The following is a 23,735-nucleotide window of genomic DNA, read 5'->3' on the forward strand; positions in this document are numbered from 1 at the left end:
TATTCAATAGTATAAATACATATTGTGTGGTCTGCATTAGACATACAATACATTCAGAACATATACAATTCTATAATGGACACACAACCTATGTCTGTTTTTATTGAGGAGATCTTAATTTTCAACCTCCTGAGTCTCTTGTTTCGTATGATCCTGCTACACAACAGTCTGTTTCATCATCCACTTCTTCGTTTGCGTCTCTCAGGCCTTCCATATCGAGCACTCAATCTTCTTGCCCCACTATTGATGTCCCGTCTGCCATGTTTACCACTTCCGCTGTTGATCCTACTTCTTCTACATGGATTCCAGATTCAGGGGCTTCATTTCATGTGACTGGTGACTCTCAGAATATTCAACAGTTTATTCCTTTTGAAGGGCCTGATCAAATTTATTTTGGCAATGGTGAAGGTTTGCCAATTCTTGCCTCTGGTTCATCTTGTCTTCCCAATTCTCTTTACTTACATAATTTACTTGATGTTCTATCCATTACCAAAAACCTTTTTAGTGTTAGCACTTTTTCCCGTGATAATCATGTTTATTTTGAGTTTCATTCTAACTTTTGTCTTGTCAAATCTCAGACCACAAATAAGGTTCTTCTTCGTGGTGTTGTTGGCTCCGAGGGACTTTATTCCTTTCCCAATCTCAAGCTTCCTGCTCATGCTCATGTGGTTCATTGTCATGCAACTACACATTTACCTTCTACTGTTTCTATTTCTAATTTTGTAATTTGTTGCATGCTAAGTTTGGCCGCCCTAATGTTATTGTTCTTAGGATTGTTTTAAATACATGTAATGTCAAATCCTTACCAAATGAGGTTGATTTTTGTTCTTCTTGTTGTGCTCGCAAATCTCACAATTGCCTTCTTCTTTGTCAGACATTGTTTACCATTCTCCTTTGGAATTAATATATAGTGATCTTTGGGGTCATTTGTCCTTACACTCATCACCAACATGGTGTTGTTGAACGCAAACACAGACATATAACTGAATTGGGTTTAACTTTACTGCATCATGCTCAATTACCCTTAAAATTTTGGGATTTTTCCTTTCAAGTAGTAGTTTATTTAATTAATCGTTTACCTACTGCCTCCCTTAAATTTCAGGTTCCATTCACTGTTTTGTATCACCATGTTCCTGATTATTCATTTTTAAAAGTCTTTGCGTGTGCTTGTTTTCCTTTCCTCCGTCCTTACAATTGTCACAAATTAAACTTTAGATCTCAAGAATGTATTTTTCTGGGTTATTCTCCTTCGCATAAGGGCTACTTTAGTCTTTCTAGGACTGGGCGTGTGCATGTCTCTAAGGATGTTCCTTTTAATGAAGTCAGGTTTCCTTATAATGATCTCTTTCCTCAAACTCCTGTTTCTCCATCCACCCTTACTCAATATTTCTCCCTGACACCATTTCTTTCTCTTCCCTCCACTACTTCTTCGCCTCTTGTTGAGTCTCATCTTGTTTCTCCTGCTGACCCACCTCTTTCTCGACCCATAAATTCCCATCCCATGCAAACCAGATCCAAAACTGCAAACTCTTCACTATTGCTAACACATGTTGAGCCTTCTATTGTTTCACAAGCCCTTAGACATCCAGATTGGATTGTTGCCATGACTGGAGAGTATAATGCTCTTCTCCAAAACAACATTTGGGATCTGGTTGCTCTTCCTCCTGATTGCCAAGTAGGCTGCAAGTGGATGTTTTGTATCAAAGAGAATTCTGATGGTTCTGTTAACAAGTATAAAGCTCGCTTGGTTGCCAAGGGCTTCGATCAAGTTCCTGGTTTTGATTTTCATGAGACCTTTTCTCCTGTTATCAAGCCTGTCACCATACGGATCATTCTCACAATTACATTGACAAACGAATGGAATTTGTTTCATTTGGATGTAAATAATGCCTTTTTAAATGGTTCGCTTGATGAGACTGTTTATATGACTCAACCTCTTGGTTTCGAAGCTGCAGAAAAATCCCTAGTTTGTAAACTCAACAAAGCAATCTATGGTCTCAAGAAAGCTCCAAGATAGTGGTTTGATACACTTTGCCACACCTTGCTGACACTAGGTTTCTCTTCTAGCAAAGCAGATCCTTCTCTTTTTGTTTATCGTCATGCATCTCACACAATTTATCTCTTGGTTTATGTTGATGATATTCTTATTACAGGATCCTCTAACTCTCTTGTTCGTCACATTACTCTTGAGTACTTTCTTGGCATTGAAATTCATTATCTCTCCGGCAAGTCTTTGATGCTGACACAAAGCAAATATCTTCGTGATTTGCTGCATCACACTCACATGGTTGATGCTCATCCAGTCCCTACTCCTATGGTTTCCTCTGCCAAATTATCCAAGTCTGTCTCTTCTGCTTTTGTTGATCCTACATTATTTCGCTCAGTGGTTGGTGCTTTGCAATATGTCACCCTAACTCGTCCTGATGTTAGCTATGATGTCAATAAAGTATGCTAGTTTATGTCCCATCCTCTTGACTCTCATTGCGTTGTTGTCAAACGGATCTTAAGCTATCTCAAAGGCACTATTTCTTATGGACTTCTTCTACGGCCTGCTCCTGCTTCTTAGCCCATTTCTCTCACAACTATGTGCGATGTTGATTGGGCTTCTGATGTTGGTGACCAAAAGTCCACCTCTGCTTCTTCAATTTTCGTAGGACCCAATCTCAATTCCTGGTTGTCACGCAAAGAGCGTGTTATTGCTCACTCCAGCACTGAGGCGGAATATTGCAGCCTAGCTCAAGCTTCTTCAGAACTTGTGTGGATTCAAGCTCTTTCGTAGGAACTCTTTCGTAGGAACTCTCTCTTCCCTTCTCCACTCCAATTATGTTTTGTGACAATCTCAGTGTTGTTGCCATTGCTTATAATCCAGTGTTTCACTCTAAAACTAAACACATGGAGATTGATGTCTTTTTTGTTTGTGATCAAGTTCTCTCTAAGCAACTTGAAGTTGATCATATTCCCAGCATTGATCAGTGGGTTGATGCTCTTACGAAACCCCTTTTTGCCACTTGCTTTCAGTTTTTACGCAGCAAACTCAATGTTCAGGATTCTGCTCATCCCTCACCTTGAGTTTGAGGGGATATTAGATTAAGTTGTTCAAACTTGTATTTTCGTTCTTTTCTTTTTCTGTTAAGTGTTGTTCAATTTACAATTGTTTTCTTTTATTTTTCTTAGATATTTTATAGTTTTCTGAAAGTTGTGGCAGTTTATTTATTTTGGTAACTGTCCATAACCACTCAGTTTTAGTGTTGATCATAGTATGTTAGATAGACTCATGTGGTTTTTTTTTCTGAAATTTTTTTCACTCAATTAATGAAACACTTTCCTTAAGTTCAGATTTCTTATTTCTTATTTCATCAAATTCTATAATAGAAAGATAAACATTCAAAAGATGAAACTAGAGGAAATATAAATAACAATGTAAGAATAATTATGGTAATTGAGTGCTGCTACAAAATATAAGCTTAAAAATTCATATTAAATAATATTTATAATTAATTAAAAATTAATATTAATGGTTTGATGAAATAATAGTTCTTGTTTATTTAACTGTATTTAGTCCCCCATCTTTAAAAATGTGTGGATTAAGTCCTTTTAACCAAATTTTATTAAGTTTATTTGACATTTTACACGTGTTTTACAATAGCATTTGAGTTGTTTGCATTGTTTGACACATTTCTGCTTTAATGTTAGTTGATGAAACGCATTTGAAACGTAAAATAAACTTAACAAAATGTAGTTAAAAGGATTAAACCACGTATTTCTAAAGTTAGGAGACTAAATTCGGTCAAAGTTTTGAAAATGGATTAATTCCAATTTTCAAAAAAAGTTAAGGGAACAAAAAAATATTTTACCCATGTAAAGACTCCTTCAAATCTCTTCTACACATGTTCAATAAAAGAATCAATGCCTTAAATTAGAATTAGAATTGTAGAATTACAATTAAGTTTTAGAATTAAGTTTTAGCAAGAATTAAATATTCTAGTGTTGCCTACATGCTTAAGAGTTGAAAAAGGAGTTGACTTTCTCCTCAAAACACAAATGCAATTAATCTACAACTAATACTATCAAAACTGTAAAAGTGCATATCAATACTAGAAATGAAGTAAGAATCAATGAAACTAGCATTAGTAAATCAAAGACAAAATCTACAAACTAAAATCAGTAAATCAAACATGTAACAACACCTAATTAGTAAGAAAAAGTAAGATGAAATCAAACTTACTAAAATGAAAAATGGATAATAAACTATGTTAGTTAAACATGCAAATAAGAACCTTAGTCAAATTCTCATTAGCAAGTTTAGTAAAAACTAATTAGTTAACTAATTTTAGAAAACAAGATAGTATAACTCACTTGGTCAGCCAAAAAGAAGTTAGCAAAGTTTGTAGTTTAGTAAAAATTTAATAAATCAATATAGTAGTATGAGAAACTTAATATTTTCTTCATTACAACAACATAACAAACAAAGACTAAATCATCATAAAAATGGTGATTAGGAATAAAAACACAGCCTAAAAATTATAACTTTTGTTATGTTTTTTCGCAAGAAGGAAAAAAGGGAAAGTGATAATTTTGAACTGAAATCATTTCAAATTAGTGATAAAACAAAATATAAGGGAAAAAGAAGAAAGAAAGTAGGAGCAAAAATGATTTACACAACCATAAATTGTTAGCTGCTCTTAGAGCATGACAATGATTTCACTAAGCAACAATTGGTAAAAATTAAAACATTTTATTCTATCTCTTTGCAGCGTCTTTATTTATCCATTCCACCTACAACCGCAATCATTGTAACATCCCATTTAAGTAATAAAATAATTAAATAAAAACATTACACAAAATAATATAAGAAGTTGAGCCAAGGAGTATAACGTCACTCCTTACAAATATACAAGGTACTAAAAAATGAGATATTGAGGCACACCACGATGCCAATACAAAATAGAGTTCAAGAGTCAACAATATTTAAAATAATTGCCCAAGAGGCAGACAAATACATGGGCTACAACCCTAGAGAAAACTCAGACAAGCAGAATCTGATCCAAGATGAACTAGGCAGTGGAATCTCCATTACCCTGTTGACCACGAGGAGTTCTCGCATCTAATCACATCAATAAATTGATGATCATCACAAAAAGAGAAAACCATACACAGAACATACAAACAAGCAGAAAGGGTAAGCTAGCGTAGAAAAATGTTTTATCATAAAATTCATACATTTTCATAGTTAAAGATACATACATCAACCAATCTTGTGATGACTCGCAAACAATACACTAAGACTCAAGACACGACTTATCCAGATACATATAATTAGTCAGATTCACCGGATGCTTGCACTTGTGGTGGCCTCTACTGCTTTACCAAGCTAATTGTCAAAAGGTCTCATCCTACCACTCACAAGGTTAGCCTTAAAGTGTCTCAGGCCTCCTACTACTCTCACCACTTGAGTCAGTACGCTCTACGTGAGACTAACTGACTCTTTAGAGTGTCAGGATGCAATCCTTACCTTGATTCCTTACTAAATTATATAATGAGGCACCACCACAAACTTCGTGGAATTACGTCCTAAGAGTGAGGCACCACCATGAGCTCCCATTATCAGGGGTCATGGAATTACGTCTTGACCAATGAGGTACCACCATGTAACCATCGTGGAATTATGTCCTGACCAATGAGGCAACACCATGAGATCTCACCTAGAGATTCATGGAATTACGTCCTGACTAATGAAGACACTACTAATTAAATCAAATAAGATTTTCCTCATGGAATCTACTATATTCTCACACAATCATTTAAAGACACATATTAAAATCATACAACATATTTCTCACTTGGAAAATAACTAATTCTTATAACTTTTTTTCCAATTCAACTTAACAACACATTATGCACACGATTTGAGATTTTAGAAATAAAACTGCAGCTTGGGTAAAGCTCCAAAAATTTTGTATTTACATTCAATTTAAATATGATTGAATCATGAACCACATGAAACAAGAACCAACTTAATTGAATAACCATAAGGAAAGTTATGCACCAAACAAGCAACAAAGGTCAATGCTGCCAACAACAAAACTATAGTGATCTTGCGATAAAAACTGCTCTCACTACAAAACTCTGATTCAAGATCGGACCAGTCAAAGTCAGGAACTATGTGTTAAGGATCAACTGTTAAAATATCAGCTCGATCCAACGGTTAACGAAGTAGGAACCTTCATTTTACGAAAATTGTGTAGTGTTGTCAACAACCAAATTACAGTGACCTTGCGATAGAAACTGCTCTCACTAAAGAGCTCCGATTCAAGATCTGATTGGTCAAAGTCAAGAATTATGTGTTAAGTATCAGTTGTTAAAATTTCAGCTCGATCCAACGGTTAACGAAGTAGGAACCTTCATTTTACGAAAAGTGTGCAGTTTAGAAAAAAAAGTAGTGCCACATCAATCAAACATACTCATTCCAGAATGAAAATAAGTACATTGTATTTCAAAGAAAAAGGAGTTCTAGCTTCCCTTACCTGGAGTGAGCTAACAAAAGACTTTGACACCAAACAACGGAGTACAGTAGCTCTAGGGCCAGATTCAAGAGGCGGGTAGAAAAATGGTTGAGCTAACGTGAAGAGAGCCAAAGTCCAAACCCTACCAGAAGGTGGATGCAGCTCTAAGAAGGGGGAAGAAGTTGCTTTTCTGAAAAAATGAGTGGAATGAGATGGTTAAGGCAGTTTAGGGTCTTGGACACCCTATGGGCCAACCCTTAGGCCCAACAGATGGGACTAGGCCCTTTAAATTTTAGGGCAGAAAAATAGGGTTTTACGATCATAGCCTTAACGAGAAGAAAAGTACAAAAGTTGAAAAAAAAATCATTTGGTAATTCACTACCAGAAAAAAGAAATTTAGCCACCGATGAATGATTGAGGTCGTACCCGATAAAATAAAACAAATTAAATGTAGTATGTGAAAGTGGAACTAAGTCGTCTCCCAACGACCAATATTTTCGTCCACTGCTTAATTTTTAGAATTAAACACAACACTAAGGGTGTGTTCCTTTGTGTAGATGGATATGGGGGAGAATGTGAAGATGGATTTGTGTAGATTTAGGTGGATGAATATTTGTGTTTTTTTGAGTGGATTTAGAGGATAAAGTAAGTGGATTTGGAGATAATTTTTATGAAAGTTAGTGAAAGATTTGATTGATGTGATAGATAAAATTATATGTTAAAATAGATATATTTATTAAGTTACCATAATACCCTTGTGTAAAAAAAGAGAATGATTTTGTAATTTAATGTTATAAAAATAATTATAATTAATTAATACGAATTAAAAAAATATTAAAATTATATAAAATTTTAATAATATTTTAATTACTATATATATCTATATATAATTAATAATAAATATTATTATTATGCATGTATTATATTAATAATTAAATATATATATATATATATATATATATTAATAAATATGATATTAATATATATATATATATATATATTATTAATTATAATATGTATTGTTAATTATTTATAAATATGTTTAATTATTATTATATATAATAAAATAATAATAGAAAACAAATTATTTATAGTATATTATGATTAATAATTTTATATATATATATATATATATATATATATATATATATATATATATATATATATATATATATAAAGGGTATGAAAGTAAAATCGTTAAAATCTATTCAAATCTTTCTATTGTTGAGAAGATGGATTTTGGTAAAAATTTCATGAATCCATCTTCTCTTTTCTGCACAAATCACTGAATGGGAACGCAACTTATTTTTAAATCCGTCGTCCCTAATATACGGTAACAGTACAAACCGCGCAAACGAACAGAGGCTAAAGGAGGGGTTTTGATGGATTCACACAAAATTTAATTCACAAAATTGCAGAGAAATTTAACAATTATATAAAAACGCAATGATTCCTTGATTCATTTGAAAGTCCACCAATCACAGATTACCAAATTAATTGTTCTATTCGAATTTGCTCTCATGAACCCTAAGTAATTAACTAAGTGAAAATTATCATGGATTCATTATGTCATTAAGCACAACAAATTTCAGGCAATTAACACCCATAGATTGAAGCAAGCTGTGATAAAACCTATAAACATTAAGAATGAATAGGAGCCATTATTGTGCACAAAACACGAATTTGAGATTAAGCATGCATAAAAAACGTATCTTATCATGAGAATGCAACCTGGAATAGAGTTAAATCCGAACACAATCCAAAAACGACCAACAATCTCATGGTTTCATTTCAATTTCGTGAAGGAATCATTGGAAACAAAAATTAGTTGTCCATGATAGATTTCGAATTAGGGTTCAACAGAAATTGTGCTTCAACCATTCAAATGAATACAAATTGGTGCAGAAAACCTAAAATGGTGCAGGAAACGAAAATGTGCAAGGAGAGAAAGGGGCAAGAATGAAAACAGCCAAGAAAAACAATAAATACTTCAATATAAATGTTACCTAAGCTGGAGAAAACGAAAATTTCAAGAATAGGTGTTGTCCATAACTCCTAACACGTGAAAAATGAGTGCAAAACATGAAAAATCAACATGTGCCTCCATGGGTCACCTTCCAAGCTTTAAAAACCTAAAAATGGAGAGTGGAGAAGATGATGGTGGCTAGAAATGAAAAACTCAACCCTCATATACGTGGTCACATCACCACATATTTACATAATTACAAAAATGTCATTCTACCATTCATAATTTCAAAAATGTCACTACGGGTCTGGCCCAATGACGTGGACGAGCTGACTAATGTGGCACAGATGTGGCAATGATGTGGAAATCATGTGACAACTCTCTCTTGACCTTAAGATAAATGTCCAAGCTCAAAAATTGCTTCAACAAAATACCTAAAAATAATTAAAAACGAAAATTAGGCCAAATAATGTGAAATTAACCCAAATTCGGAACAGTGGCCCAATGAAGCTCAATTAAGGAAAATGAACTAACAAAAGACAATTAAGCACTAAACAACTAGCAAACGAGTACACAAAGGCGGGTGGAATGGATGAAAATAATGACTCATCAATGAAATTTGTCGCTAAATAGGTAAAATCAGTCGCAAACACCCTTAGCCACTAAATTAGCCACCGAAAATAAATAGTGACGAAAATCCTAGTAGCAAAATAGTTAGCCATCAATTTCAAAATTGTTATCACTAATCAGTCACTAAAAATTTGGCCACTTTGAAATATTGGAGACCAATTTAACAACCAAAATTTCAGTCGTTAATGTCGTCACTAAGAGGAACAAATTTTAATTTAATGAAATAGTTTTTAGTTGCTAATTTAGTCGCAAATAGATACATTTTTTTTAATTTAATTAAAATATTATCAATGGCTAAATTGATGACTAAATGGGTGGTTAAATCTGTGGCTATACCAATGACAAAATTGACGGCTGAACTTGTAACATCCCTTCAGGCTATTATGGATTTTAATAAAATAAAAAAAATAAATTAACATGTCGCATTTAATAATACTTCATTTCCCAAAACGCGGGAAATTTAAACTTTATTAAATAAACAAAGAGTACTCAAATCCATAAATTCTCAAAACCAGAATGTTATAAAGCAAACACCCGTATAGGTTTACAACTTATCTCAAAACCATAAAAAAATAAAATAAAAGATTCCCGAGCTATCCCCTCTCCGCAGCTAAGCTCCACTAGAACCACCTGCATCATCATCTGCTCACGTGTACCGCGTACACGATCATCGTCAATCACAAGCAGATAGGGTGAGCTTAACAGATAAAGCATATAAAATGGCCTACACGTATATAACACATTTATATATAGGCAACACATCCATCCCAAATGAATTCCATCCCTTTTAATTCATACCACCTGGCCACAACCAGGTTATTCGTGTTCTACATCTTTTAGTTATTACTTCGAGGTGACTTACTGCCATACCTATCAGCCACAACCGATAGAGCACGTGCGTGAAACCATTGCTACGGATCATACACCGTAACGCCAGGTAGAGTTCCCAAATGCGAACATAGTTCGCAACGTTCCAAGACTACCAAACTCGTCAGCCAACTACTGAGGAGGGAAATCTATTTGAACCCATCCGTACTGGCCACAACCAACACACTAACACCGGCAACACTCACCAACTCGAGCCACAACTCAAGGGTTCCTCGTGTTCATCCGCTATCCCAAGCCACAACTCAAGAGATGCTATTCTGAGCCACAACTCAAAGAATACCACGTGTTTAACCCCTATCCCGAGCCACAACTCAAGGGATACGTTCCGAGCCACAACTCAAGGACCAAAAGCCTCATAGATCACGCCTACAGAATCAACAACACCAATACTGTTGCAGTAAAAGTCGTCTGGCGGGGGACACGTACCGCTAGGCATTGCCCACCTCTAAACCGCCTGGAAGGTATGATGAGCCGAACCTTGACTCACATTCAATAATTAAATTTTGGGAATTTAAAATTATTTTTGCGCTTAAAAATTGTATTTAGTTGCATATTACATTATTGGATATTCTTAAGTTTAATAATGCAACAAATTTAGGTCCTTAAGAGTGTAAATAATGAATATTTTAATTCATAAATTAAATCCCAAAATAGGAATTTTGGAGAGAAATAGTTCAGGTACTAATTGCACCCCCAATCCTCATGTTTACACCCTTCTTTTCCAATTGGAATATCTATTTCTAAAAAAAGACATTTCTAGAGCTAATTGCACGCCCTGTTTTCAGCTTTACACCCCCTTCTGTTTTCAGCTAATTTCGTAGAGGCAGGGGCTGAATTGGGAACATGATGCGAGGATTACATAGCTTTGGATGATACCTTTGTGTGTAAGACATGTTAAGACCCATTTACGAGTGATGGCTCATAATGGATTGGAAACACATGGTGATCACGGGTGGTGGCCAGTGATGATTGGAAATCCTGTGGGAGCATACGAGGGTGGCTCGTATTGGCTAGCTCCACTTGATTGTCACTCACGGGTGGTAGGCCGGTGTTGTTCCGAATCTTGTGTGAGAATATAGATGGTTGTTCATATTGGGTAGTTCCACTTGGTTGTTACATATGGTGGTTCGTAACGTGATATTTCCACGCGTGTTGGTCTACGAGTGGAAGGCTCGTAGAGGTTGGACTATGAGTGGTGGCTCGTGGTAGCATGTGTCATCTTAAGGTCATTGTCAAAGTGTGTAGAAGATGTATAAACATGGTGGAAGGCCATGATTTCTTGTGCATAATGAAAGGTTCTCAAAAGAGGTTTTGGGATAAATTCTTATGCTTTAGGTGAAGAGTTTTATAATTCTTTTTGCATATTTGACTAGATTGAGCTCTCCCTATCTGATTGTGTTTGGCGATGATTGTGTAACTTGTTACACGGGAGCAAATGATGTTTCAGGTGGTGGTGTTGTGATGTAAAGATAAGCCTTGTATTTATGATTGGACCTTGTATTTTGTACTAGATAAGCCTTGAAGTTATTGATTTTGATTTTAGCACGTTTAATAAAGATTTAAACTTTTCCACATTTTGAGAAAGATGTTTCATTAATTGAAATCTTATTATTATTTGTAATTTCATTTTATTTAAATTAGTAATAGTCATCTAGGATGTTACAATCATTACGTACATATTAGTCCACAAGGTGAAGGTGATAAATCATGCACTATGTACTTGTGATCTAAATAACACAATACTGATAGTAGGTGCAAATTATCATTAACATAACATTAATATGTTTATACAAGGGCAATATTAGATGTCATATACTCATACTCCTTAAAATTGATGCAATTACTAGTGAAAATATATATTCCTATATATCTAAGTCACACCTATAAGTTGTTTATTTCAGCTAGTACCCCAACAATTTGAATTTCTAATATTGATAGGTTTCATTGAAGGTTCTGAATTTGAGTAAAGAAGAATTAATATGTTAAGAGATTGAAACATACCATATTGGTCCCTTCATTTATCAAAAAATGGAAGGAGAAGAGTAGCACAATTGTGAGAGGAAGCGATTTGAGAAGAAAAAGACTTTGAAGTGGCAGAGCGAGCTTTCTGTAACTCCCAAACATTTCCACAAAGAAAGAGTACAAGTAACATAACAAACCAGTAAAACCATCAAACACTATAGACATGAAAAACTGAGAATCAAATTCAAGCCTCGTGGTTACAGAACACTTTTTTTTACTCAAGTGATCACATCCAAACTCTGTTGTGTTGGGGTTTGATATAGGACAAGTAATCACAATTTCGTATATTTCTAATCAGGGGCACCCTCTAATTCTTAAAGCCAGAAATGAGCATTTGTAGCACTTGCAAATAACATAAATTATAAATTTCTTTCTATGTCTATATCACTTTATTTCAAGATATAGGCAGATTTAGTAAAATTAAGCCTACATTATAGACACAAAGGAAAATTGGTGGAATCAAACAATAAAATTCAAATCCAAACAAAATAACCCTAGACTATAGACACAAATAAGGAAAGTAACGAAGCAAAAGTGAAATACAAAATCAAATCTAACCAATTTAACCAAGCAAAAGCTAATACCTAAGCTATTGTAAAGACCGACGATGATTACAACCAAGTAGAGTGCTATTCTTACCTTAGCCCAACCATGACGAGAAGTGTGCCAACGACGACGAGCAAGACAGTAAAGAACTACCTCGAAGAGGTGAGGAAGGTGATCACAAAGAGGGAATGAAAAGTTGCCTGGAAAAAGAGTTCAACGACGATGAGATGGCGGTGAATAAGCAACTACGAAGAAGTAGTTCTGATTTCCAGCAAGCAACCTCGGTGAGGCGACCATGTTGGCGGTGAACGCGCTAATGGTGACAAAACACTTACCTAAGTCTGTGCATTTTCAGCTCTTACGTTTTCAAAGGAAGGAAATGAAAGGAAATGAAATGTTAGTGTTTTTTAAGTTTTCGTGTTTGATAGGAGGGAAATGAAATCTTAAATATTTTTTCTAGTTTTTGAATTTGAGTGTTTTTTAGTTTTCGTAAAGAGGGGAGTTTTTATTTCTTTTTTTTTTTTCGTCGAGTGTCTGAGTGTTTAAGTTTGAGTGTTTTAATTTAGCCACCAAAACTCGTTCAATTGCTAATTTGTCACCGAAAGCTTTTTAGTCACCATATAGCCACTGAAATAAATTTGATTGCTACAAAACCATTTCATTCCATAGCTAATTCAGTAACTAAATCAAACGATTGATTTTACTTCTCGTAGTTACCAATTTAGCGACTGAATATTTGCTGTTAATATTTTCAGTCACTATACAAACTAATTTTACTAACAAACAATTCAGTCATTTTTTCGATGGTTAATTGAGATTGATTGAAATCAGTGACTATTTTAGTTACAATTTGTGAATGTATTATTTCGGTGACTAAATAACTTTTTTTTTCTAGTAGTGATTGAATATCACATTGAATGAAGGGACATGAACCATCTCCAACAATAAACATTACAGAAAAGGGCGCAATTTACTTATTGAATCATGCATCAGAGAAAAGTTAAATAACATAACAATACTTAGAATTCTAGCATACATAGGTTTAAGTGTTAAGGTTGAATAGTTGCCTTCTGCAGTTTTTAGTTTGCATGTTTATATCTAAAATCATATAAAATGTTTTCTTTTTACTATATTATTACGCCATTTGATAAGTGTACATATAATTTTACTATTTCCGTTGAAAAATTTATTATGATTTATAACCTTGCAACTTTTTGCAGGTTAACTTCATTTAAATAAGACAATCCTAAAACGTTAAAAAGGTAAAGTGCTCCATATGTACCAAACAAAAACCACCCACCAATTGGATAAGATTATATGTTAAAGCATTCAATATTTCTTGTCAACCAGTTTATGCAACCATTGAATTTATAAAAAAAAATCATAAATACCTATCAAATGCGACACAGTAAAAGAAGTAAAAAATATATCATCTTCTTTAGAATTTCTCATCAATTCAACCAACCAGATCTTGCATTCTGATTCTAAGCCTCGAAAAAAATGTTTTCTTCTTATTCTTTGACATGGGAATACTAACAACGAAAGTTTCATTCAGACCCATCTTTCTTCCCTGAATTCCAACAAACATCTCCCTATCATTGACATCCTTTCATCCAACTAATTATGTATCCAAAATAAAGCCCTCCAATTCAACCCTCGAAGATCAATACGAAAAATCAATTTCTTTAAAACCAATTCAACTCTCAAATCAATCGTGTACTCAGTGGTTCAGTGGAACCCTAACTCTCAATCAATTAAATAAACCCTACAAAGCAAACCAACAGTGCAAAGAGGCAAAAGCATTGAGAGGGAGGCTCGAAGTAAAGGTCGAACACAACAATCAGTCGATGCGGCAGCAACCACAAGGTACCTCAACGACTAGAGTGCCAACTAATGTGGCAGGAACCATAAGGTACCTCAACCTCAACCCTGCATTCACTAGGTGTGGAGAATCTCCAACTTTTTTAATTGGGTATGAGAATGTACATATTCTCGTCATATCTCCGTCCTCGTTTAAATATTAAAAATTAATTAAGTAACCCTATATATATATATATATATATATATATATATATATATATATACTTTGTATTTTTTATTTTTTCTAATTATTTGGTTTGTCATGAAATTCATTCGCATCTCCAATCAATTTTTCATCTTATCATAACATTTATGTAATTATGTTAAAATGATGTATGTCAATTAAAAAAATTTTATGTCTCACATTTGAATATTTATATTATTTTTTAATATTTTTATTTATTGTATATTTTTCATACACATGAGAAGGTTTAACACTCTCAATTTAAGTATTTAATAGCATAAATTTTTCATTTACTAGGTAATATAAAAAAATATTTAGTTATTATTATTATTTTTTGTTTCATTTGAAGAACTCTTTTGTTTCGCTAAAACAATTTTTGTTATTTCTCAACCATTGAGTATATATGTTGATATTTGAATAGTTTTCTTAAATCTCTAAGGTATACCCTTAATTATACATTTGGTTTCCTTTGTACGATTTCTTTTAATAGTCTCTCAAATTGTTTCTAAGACACACATTCGTTAATTGTTTAATATTTTTATTTGTTGTTTATGTAGAATACTATTTCGATATATTTTATCTAATTATTTTTTATTTTCTAACTCATTATCAATCATACTGTAATTTTTTCACTACAATATAAAAATTTAATGTAATTGTCATGAATTTTTTTATCACCATCCAATATATATTGGAGTTCAAAAGATACAAGATCTATGTCAAAATTTTATTATTATGTTTATTATTTGTTCTTTGCATCATTTTGATCAAGTGATGTATTATTATTTATAGGTTTAATCCTTCCTTTGGTTCCTATTTTCGTAGCGAAATCTCAATTTGGTCCCTCTATTTTTTTTTTCATCTCAATTTGGTCCCTATTTTGGAAATTTAATCTCAATGTAGTCCTTTCCATTAATGGTACAGTAACAGCGTTAAATGAGGTACCACGTGTCAATTCCTCGATTTTTTGATTTTTTTTTATTTTTGATTTTTTGAATTTAAAAAAAAAATATTTTGCCACGTGTTAAACTATCATCGTGTCACGCGACAGTGACAGAGTGATGTGGCAGTGACAATGACACGTGTCACTTATGTCATTTCCACTTTCTTAATTTGGTCTCTTTATTTTAATTTTTATCTCAATTCAGTCCCAATTTTTATATAAATGCACACAAATATTTCTATCAAAAATTGATATTTCAAGTAAATATTTTTAACAAAATTAAGTTCATTTAATTAATATTTTACGTTGAACTTTATTTAAAATTATTTTAAAGTTGTTAATAGAAAATAATGTTAATAGAAAAAAATTCATAAATTAACTAGTTCATGTAACAATAAACAACATATAAATTTAAAATTAGAAAATAATTTTAAGTAGAGTTGAATATGAAACACAAAATTAAATAAAGTTAGCTATGTTAAAAATATATAATAAAAATATCAATTTGAATAAAAATATCAAATTTAAGAAAAATATTTGTATAAGATTTATATAAAAATTAATTTTTGTTTCAATTTGGAGAGGGACGAAATTGCACTATTTTTACAAAAATAGGGACTAAATTGAGACAAAAATTAGAATATAGGGACCAAATTGAGACTGAGTAAATGACACCTGGCACAATACTGACACCTGTCATTGTCACTGCCATATCACTCTGTCACTGCCCTGTGGCACGATGACAGCTTGACACGTGAAATTTTTTTTTATTTTTTTTTTTATAAAAATCAAAAAATCAAGAAACTAACACGTGGCACCCCATTTAACGTTGTTACTGTACCACTAACGAAAATGACTACATTGAGATTAAATTTCTAAAATATGGACCAAATTGAGATGAAAAAGAATAGAGGGACCAAATTGAGATTTCACTACAAAAATAGGGACCAAATGCATGATGAAACCTAATTTTTACTTGTGTATAAAAAAGAGATTCATTAGAATTTAAAAAATTGAAGTAAACAAACATTTAAAATATATTTTAATTTGAATATTTGTTTTACTTTTATATATTTTTAAAAATATTTTTAAATTTTATCAACTAGCTTTCATTAAACATATCATCGCTCTAGAAATCACATTTCTAGTGTTCTCTAACTAAGAGTTCTTCCTCTTTGGTCGTCTGATTAAGAACTGAGACAGTAGGATTGATCCTCTTGGCGAACTCTTCAATTTGGATCAATCAGTTTCTCTGTTTGTCTAAGTTAGTTTTCTTCCTCTTTTCTCAGTCCAATCTCTTGTGCCCTTGCATGCAGTCTTTCTTTTGGTTGCATGTGTCGTTTATATCATTTGTATGAGTCTCTATTGATCAATGATCATACTGGTAGGTCCTAATCGTTCTAGAGATGTTTCTATGTGTAGATAAAGCATCTTATATAGGTAGAGGTGTTTGGTGTTTATAGAGTTATCTAAGTTGGATAGTAGGTAAGGGAAGCTAATTGCAGTCTTTTTAAGTTATAGACATGTTTGAATTATTAATTACTGTTAGTTTTGAAATGGTTGAAATGCCAAGAAGGGGGTGGTTGAATTGGCTAGTTAAAAATTTAGGTTATCTTTAAAAGCTAAAAACCACTTTTAATTGAATCAATTCGATCACAAAGTTAGGATGCAAAAATTACTGGATAATATACTTTCAATCGGTCAAAAATAGAGTTAATCGATTGATTTTACTAAACAGATTATGTACTGGTATAATCAACCAATTGAAACAGAAAAACAATCGACTGAAATACTAGGAAAAATGCAGAAATGTAGATTTAAGATTTTAAGCAAAAACAATGCAAAAGAACAATCATGACAGTTCTAATTGATTATGCAAACACATTCTATGTTGCAGATGCCATCAAAACACTCAAGAATATGAAAAAGATGATTTAAACTCAAGTTATTTAAACTTTAAATGATTATGCAAGAGAGAAGGGTTAGAGAAAAGATTGGAGCACAAGATTTTTATACTGGTTCACTCAAACCTGAGCTACATCTAGTTTTTCAAGGCAACCTGAGTCTGACCTTGCACTATTTCAAAAGATTTACAAAGCCTACACTCTTACACTTTCAAAATAAGCAAAACACACACCAAAGACTCTTGAATTACACAAGAATCACAAGAGCACAACAAGAACCCTCTTGCAGACCTAGAAAACCACTAGGCACACACAAGGCTTGAGAAAGATTAAACCTCAATGGTAGCACAATCCTACCTACCACAAACCACCTTCTCTAAGCTTTAAACATAAGCCAAAAGCTTCAAGAATTGATCCAAGATCAATCTTCAACATTTGCAGTCTGAATGATCACGAAAGAAAGAGATTTCCAAGGTTTCCATAACAGTTTCGTGCTAAAAAATGATCAAGTTTCCTCTCTTTCGAAAATCACAGCACTTATAGTCAAATTGTTACAAAATTCAACAAGTTGATTTCCAAATCAATCAGTTGATTTCATTTGACTTAAGTGAAATCAGTCAATTAAAAAATAAATCAACTGATTGAATAAGTCATAGTTTAAGACTACTGCAGCCAACCTTTTAACCTATTGAAAAATCATTCAACAGATTAAAAGACTCATTTTAACATGTTGAAAAACATTTCAATAGATTAAAAAACACAACAAAGACCAATTACATCAAATTAATGCTACAAGGTCTACCATGTGAATTACAAACATCAAATACTCTCTCCTAATGATTAATCCATGTGAAGGGCACACGTTCAAGACTTGATCAACATTAATCCCATCAAATCTCCTTATCTTCATCAATGTAGGCATTATTCCAAGGTAATGGCTCCAAGTAGTTCAAAAAGCTTCATCAAATCTTTATGAGACACACCACCTAGGCTTCACATGTCAACAATTACATGATTGTACTGTGATTTTTAGGCATGATTGAGTTGTGTGATGAGTTTTACCTATTGAAATGAGGTTAAATACTCAAATTTACATGATTTGGGTTGTAATATGAGATTCTAAAATGTTGTATGATTAGTATTCAAATGTGATAAATTATATTGATGAATGTTGTGAAATTGAAATATGTATGTTTTGGCATCTGTAATGGCTATTGGAATGCTTAAACTAGACTGGGATAACATAATCATGCAAAATTAAATTTTGCAGAATTATGCAAGCTCGATGAGTGAGAATACACTTGCTGAGTGAATCCACATTCAAAGAGCTTACTGACTTTGTATCTACTAAGTGAGGTTGTACTCATTGAGTGAATCCAAAGTTCACGAGCAAAATGACTTTGTAGTCACTGAGCGAGAATACACTCGCTTTGGAGGAATGCACCTTTGTGAGTTCTAGTGATTTATTTGCTGAGTGAGCCATTATGGTTGCTGAGCAAGTGGGGCTTTAGGCACTACTCGCTGGACAAATGGATGATTTTGTTGAACGAATATATCGGAATCTAGTAGTCATTTTCTATGCTCAATTTTAATGTGTTGTGATAAATATGGGTTATTGCTTAGGAAATTATTCATATATGAGATGTAATTGAGATTGTTTATATGTGGTTGAGTTGAGATTGATTGATGTTAATTCAAGGAGGATTAGTAGTGAATTTCAGTAGTGTATGCATTGAAGTAGGGATTCAATTGGAAGTTACCCTGACACTCTAATAATCATTCAATTCTCAAGTAGAGAAGAATGAGTATGTGGTGAGAGGAGCAGGAGGTCCTAGTCTAGTGGTTTTACCTTGATCAAAGACGTTAACGGACTAACATTGTGTGTGGTAGAGTAGAACTCTTTGTCTATAACTTTGCAGAGCATTGAATGCCACTACAAGTGCATAGCTTACCTTGGTTCCATTACCAATGCATGTATCCAGATAACTAAGTTATAACTTTTGGTCTTTGTATGAAATAGGATGATTGATTATGTATGACTTGAGTGATTGTATTCTTTACTGATTAAATCTTTTTGCACATTAACTTACCTTTTTTCTGTGTTTCTGTCTTGTGTTGTTTGTCTATCTTTTGCAATGATCACCTATTCAGTTGGAGCATATATGATTGCAGGCTTAGAGGCACCTTTGGAGGATGAGGAGCCATCGGTTTGGTTAGTGGAAGGTCTTCTGTAGTAAGTTGTTATTTTGTGTATAGAGCTTTGCTAGTTTTAGTTAGCTATATAAATGATATATTTTTATTGTCATATTTTGTTGTAAGACTATATTAATATTTGTACACTATGATGAAATATCTTATTTTAGTACTTTTAAACAGTTGAAATTAGAATGTTATATTTATAACCAAATATGATAGATTCATCAAAACTTTTACAAGATCCACTTTTGCTATTATAAGTCTTTGTTAGTCTTTATTAAAAATAAGTCATTAAAAACCAAAGATGAAGTTACAACGGAGATGTTAATTTAATCACCCTAACTACTTTTATACAAAAATACATTTAAAATAATTTAAAATATTAAAAAATAATAATTTTTGTAAATACTGAAGTTTTAAAAAAGTATATTTATGAAACAAGGAAAAACTATTGAAAAAGGAAAAAAGTTTTTTTGACACCCTTCCTCATTTTGACTTCCATTTGACACTACATTTAATAATAAAATATTATATTAATGTTATAAAAATAAATATAAATAAAATATAATAATAAAATAATAGTTTTTAAAGTGTTAAATGAAAGTAAAAAATTTATGGTATCAAACTACCACTACCCATTGAAAAAACATGAACCAAGAAAGAGGTAAAGAAATTTGATGACATAATTGGAACTTTGATGAACGCAGACGGAAGGACAAAAATACTATAGGACCAGATATGACCTGGTTCCAAGGGACTTCTAGATATGACCGGGTTTCGAGGGGCTGCTGCAACTTTTCTATTTGTAAACAAATATCATAAAAAGTTTTTTTCCGTATATTTTATTTAGTAAAATATTTTTAGTGTATTAGAAAGCATGTTAAATATAATTTAAATAAAAGTTTTATTGTAATAGAGAAATAAGTTAAGCATTGAAAAACCATCATGTATTATATTGTTTTTCTTATTTTAATAAAAAATATTTGAAAAAAAAATACCATCTATTACTTTTTATCGATTAAATACATAACATTATTTATATCATTCTTCTATCACACCTATAATTATATGCAAATGCAGTCTTATTTTAATAAATATAAGTATATAATAAAAAAATATAATTAAATTATATAACAAATATATATATATATATATATATATATATATATATATTAGTTGTTCATTAACTTTAAACATATAGTAATATATTTAAATAAGTAATTTATTCAGTTTTGTACAATTTTTTATTTTAAATTCAAAATCCAAATAAAAATATATGGTGAAACTATTTTTGTTATCTAATGTACGTTTTCAATTGAATACAATAAAATCAGTCATTCGTTTACACTAATTGTAATATCACTTATTTTATATTAATTCGTAATCTCACGTTTCTTAGGAAATAAGATGATCAGACAAAAATAAAAGTTACATCATCCGGTTATTGAAAATAAATAAATGATAAAACAATTAAAATATACAAATTTTAGTTGATAAACAAAAAGAAAAAATACAAAAAATTAAAAATATTTAAATTTATTAAAAACATTAAAGGTTTTATCCCTTTGTTTCATTTTCGTTGAAAAGTTGCAAGTAATCCTTATTTTTATTTTTGTTTCAATCAAATCTTGATTTTTAAAATTTGACTCCGTAACACCCCATTTAATTTAATATGCGAAATTAAAGAAAGTGTCACATAAAGATAAATACTAACGTAGTCCTGGAGTTTAAAACTCAACTCCTTACAACCTCAGGCACACCACGAAGCCCAAAAGAAAATTGGATAAAAAGTCTACAAAATGTATATAAATCCAAGGACAAACAAGTACATGGGTCATAGCCCTAACGAAAAGTCCATAAAGAAATTTAAGCCCAGTCCACGCGGACTATGCAGCGGAACCATCACCTCCCTGTTGCCCACGGCTGTTCCTCGCATATGCTCACACCAACAAGTTGATGATCATCGTAAAGGAGAGTACCACACAACAGGACACACAACAAATTGGTAGGGTAAGCTAGAGCACAATAGATCTTATCCATGCAATCAAATATATTTTCACAATCCCATATACACATATCAACCAAGCATGTTATGACTTCACAGACATTACACTAAGACACGACTCGACTCATCCGGATACATATAACCTAGTCAGATTCAGTGGATGCTTGCACTTGTGGTGGATACCTCTGCTCACCCCCGAGCTATGTGTTATAAGTGTTACAATGAATCAATTTCCCTCACCACAAGGTTAGTCCTTAATGAATTTTAGGCCTCCTGCTACTCTCACCACAGGAGTCCGTCCGCTCTAGGTGAGACTAACTGACTCCTTAGAGTATCAGGATGCAACCTTACCTTGAATCCTTACCAAGTTATACAGATGGGGCACCACCATAGACACCCACTAACAGGGGCTATGGAATTACGTCCCGACCACTAAAGCACGACCCTGAAAACCCCACCTAGGGATTTCAAGGAATTACGCACTGACCACAGACCAAATCATCATCAAAACAAGTAATTATTCAACATGAATATGTAAATATCCCATGCCAACCTTGGCAATTCCATCCTCCATTGTATCTCATGTCAATCTCTTTCATTCACCAATCCCAAACCATGAAAGTAGGAGTGTGTTTCATACCGACACCATGCCATATTCATTAACCAACCGTCACTCATGTCTCATGCCAAACCAACACGTCATTTTAATTCCATGAATCATCCCATACCAAAAGCATGCTCATATCATGTTAAAACTCATGGATCACAATTCATCATTCATCTTATTCATGCAAAGCCACTCAATTCATACTTAGAAAGGTATAAACAATTCATACATGTATTCAACATCCAAGAACAAAGAAATCCATCAACATACATACTCCTCGCTCAGCCCTTCGCTCAGGCAGAAGAGCCTCGCTCAAGCGAGAGGTCTCTCTCGCTCAAGCGAGCACCCTCCGCCTAGGCGAGGGATCGAGTTAAGAAAAGTGGCACTGTCGCGCCCGCTCAGTTAGGCGAGACCACCCCACCTGAGTGAGATGGGTTCTCGCTCAAAACTGGCGCTCGTCGCCTGGGCGACCGTTCGCTCAAGCAGCCTGGGCGAGTTACTACCAATCTTGCCTAGGCGAGATGTACTCGCTTGGGCGAGATAACCATAACCCGACACTGTTCACGCAGGCAGATACATCCAAACAGATCAAAACATGATTTTAACAACTCCCAAACAGTTTGTAATGGTAACCCAACATTTAGTTCACGAAACCAGACCAAGCATATAAGAAAACGAAATAAAACAGTAAGCCCTAACTTCCCCGTACTTGGATGGAACTAAGAGAAGGGTGTGTCTCCAACAGTGGAATGCGAAAGCCCCAGATGCAGATTACCGAGCTGGAAGAACAGCTGCGAAAGAATGGGCGTATGTCTACGACGAAGCCCCAACTGGAAGTACAAACATATGAGCGGAAAGAAAACAAGACATGAGGTGTAGAGCACTTACACGAGGCTAGGAAACGTAATTGAGCTCACTGGTTCTAGGTTGGGAGTAAATCCTAGCAGAGGAAAATGGCAGCCGCTCTAAGGGTGTGAAAGTTCTGTGTTACGAAAAATGAGCACAAAGATTAGGGTTGGCAGATTAGGTCTGGTCCTTCCTCTTTGGGCCAGCCTTTAGGCCCATAAGATTGGGGTAGCCCTTAAAATAAAAGGGACAGAATAAATGGGCCTTACAGACTCAATCAAGTCATTTTTGTTAATATCTCACAAACAACATTAAATATATTAAATATATATTATATGTCAATTCGTAATTTCTTTTATTTTTTTATTTTTTTTACATTATTTTTTTCACAAAGTTTTGTTATTCATGTATCAGGTCCCATAACAGGTGATACTGTTAGTGCTATGTGAAAGAACAATGTTATATGTGTAAGTGTCAGTGTTAAGAGTCATTATCTTGTATTCAATTTAGTTTCTATATATGTTTGTTAGATTCAATGTTGTCCCATTTTTTTAATTGAAGTAATGTTATCCCTCTTTAAATTTAAATTGAGAACAAATGTATTAATTGTATAAATGTCATATTGATATTTTTAT

At 33.1% G+C, this 23,735-nt stretch overlaps 1 long non-coding RNA gene across 1 annotated transcript; it reads right to left on the reverse strand.

Moving 5' to 3' along the window:
- Positions 1-9,593: 9,593 nt before the first annotated feature.
- Positions 9,594-12,959, reverse strand: LOC114167632. The gene is made up of 3 exons (XR_003600282.1): positions 12,649-12,959; positions 11,989-12,094; positions 9,594-9,741 (listed from the first exon to the last, which is right to left on the reverse strand). It is a non-coding gene; the product is annotated as an uncharacterized LOC114167632 (long non-coding RNA).
- Between the last annotated feature and the right edge of the window lie 10,776 nt (positions 12,960-23,735).

The sequence above is a fragment of the Vigna unguiculata genome, chromosome 10, assembly GCF_004118075.2.
Source record: "Vigna unguiculata cultivar IT97K-499-35 chromosome 10, ASM411807v1, whole genome shotgun sequence".
Classification (NCBI taxonomy): Eukaryota; Viridiplantae; Streptophyta; class Magnoliopsida; order Fabales; family Fabaceae; genus Vigna; species Vigna unguiculata.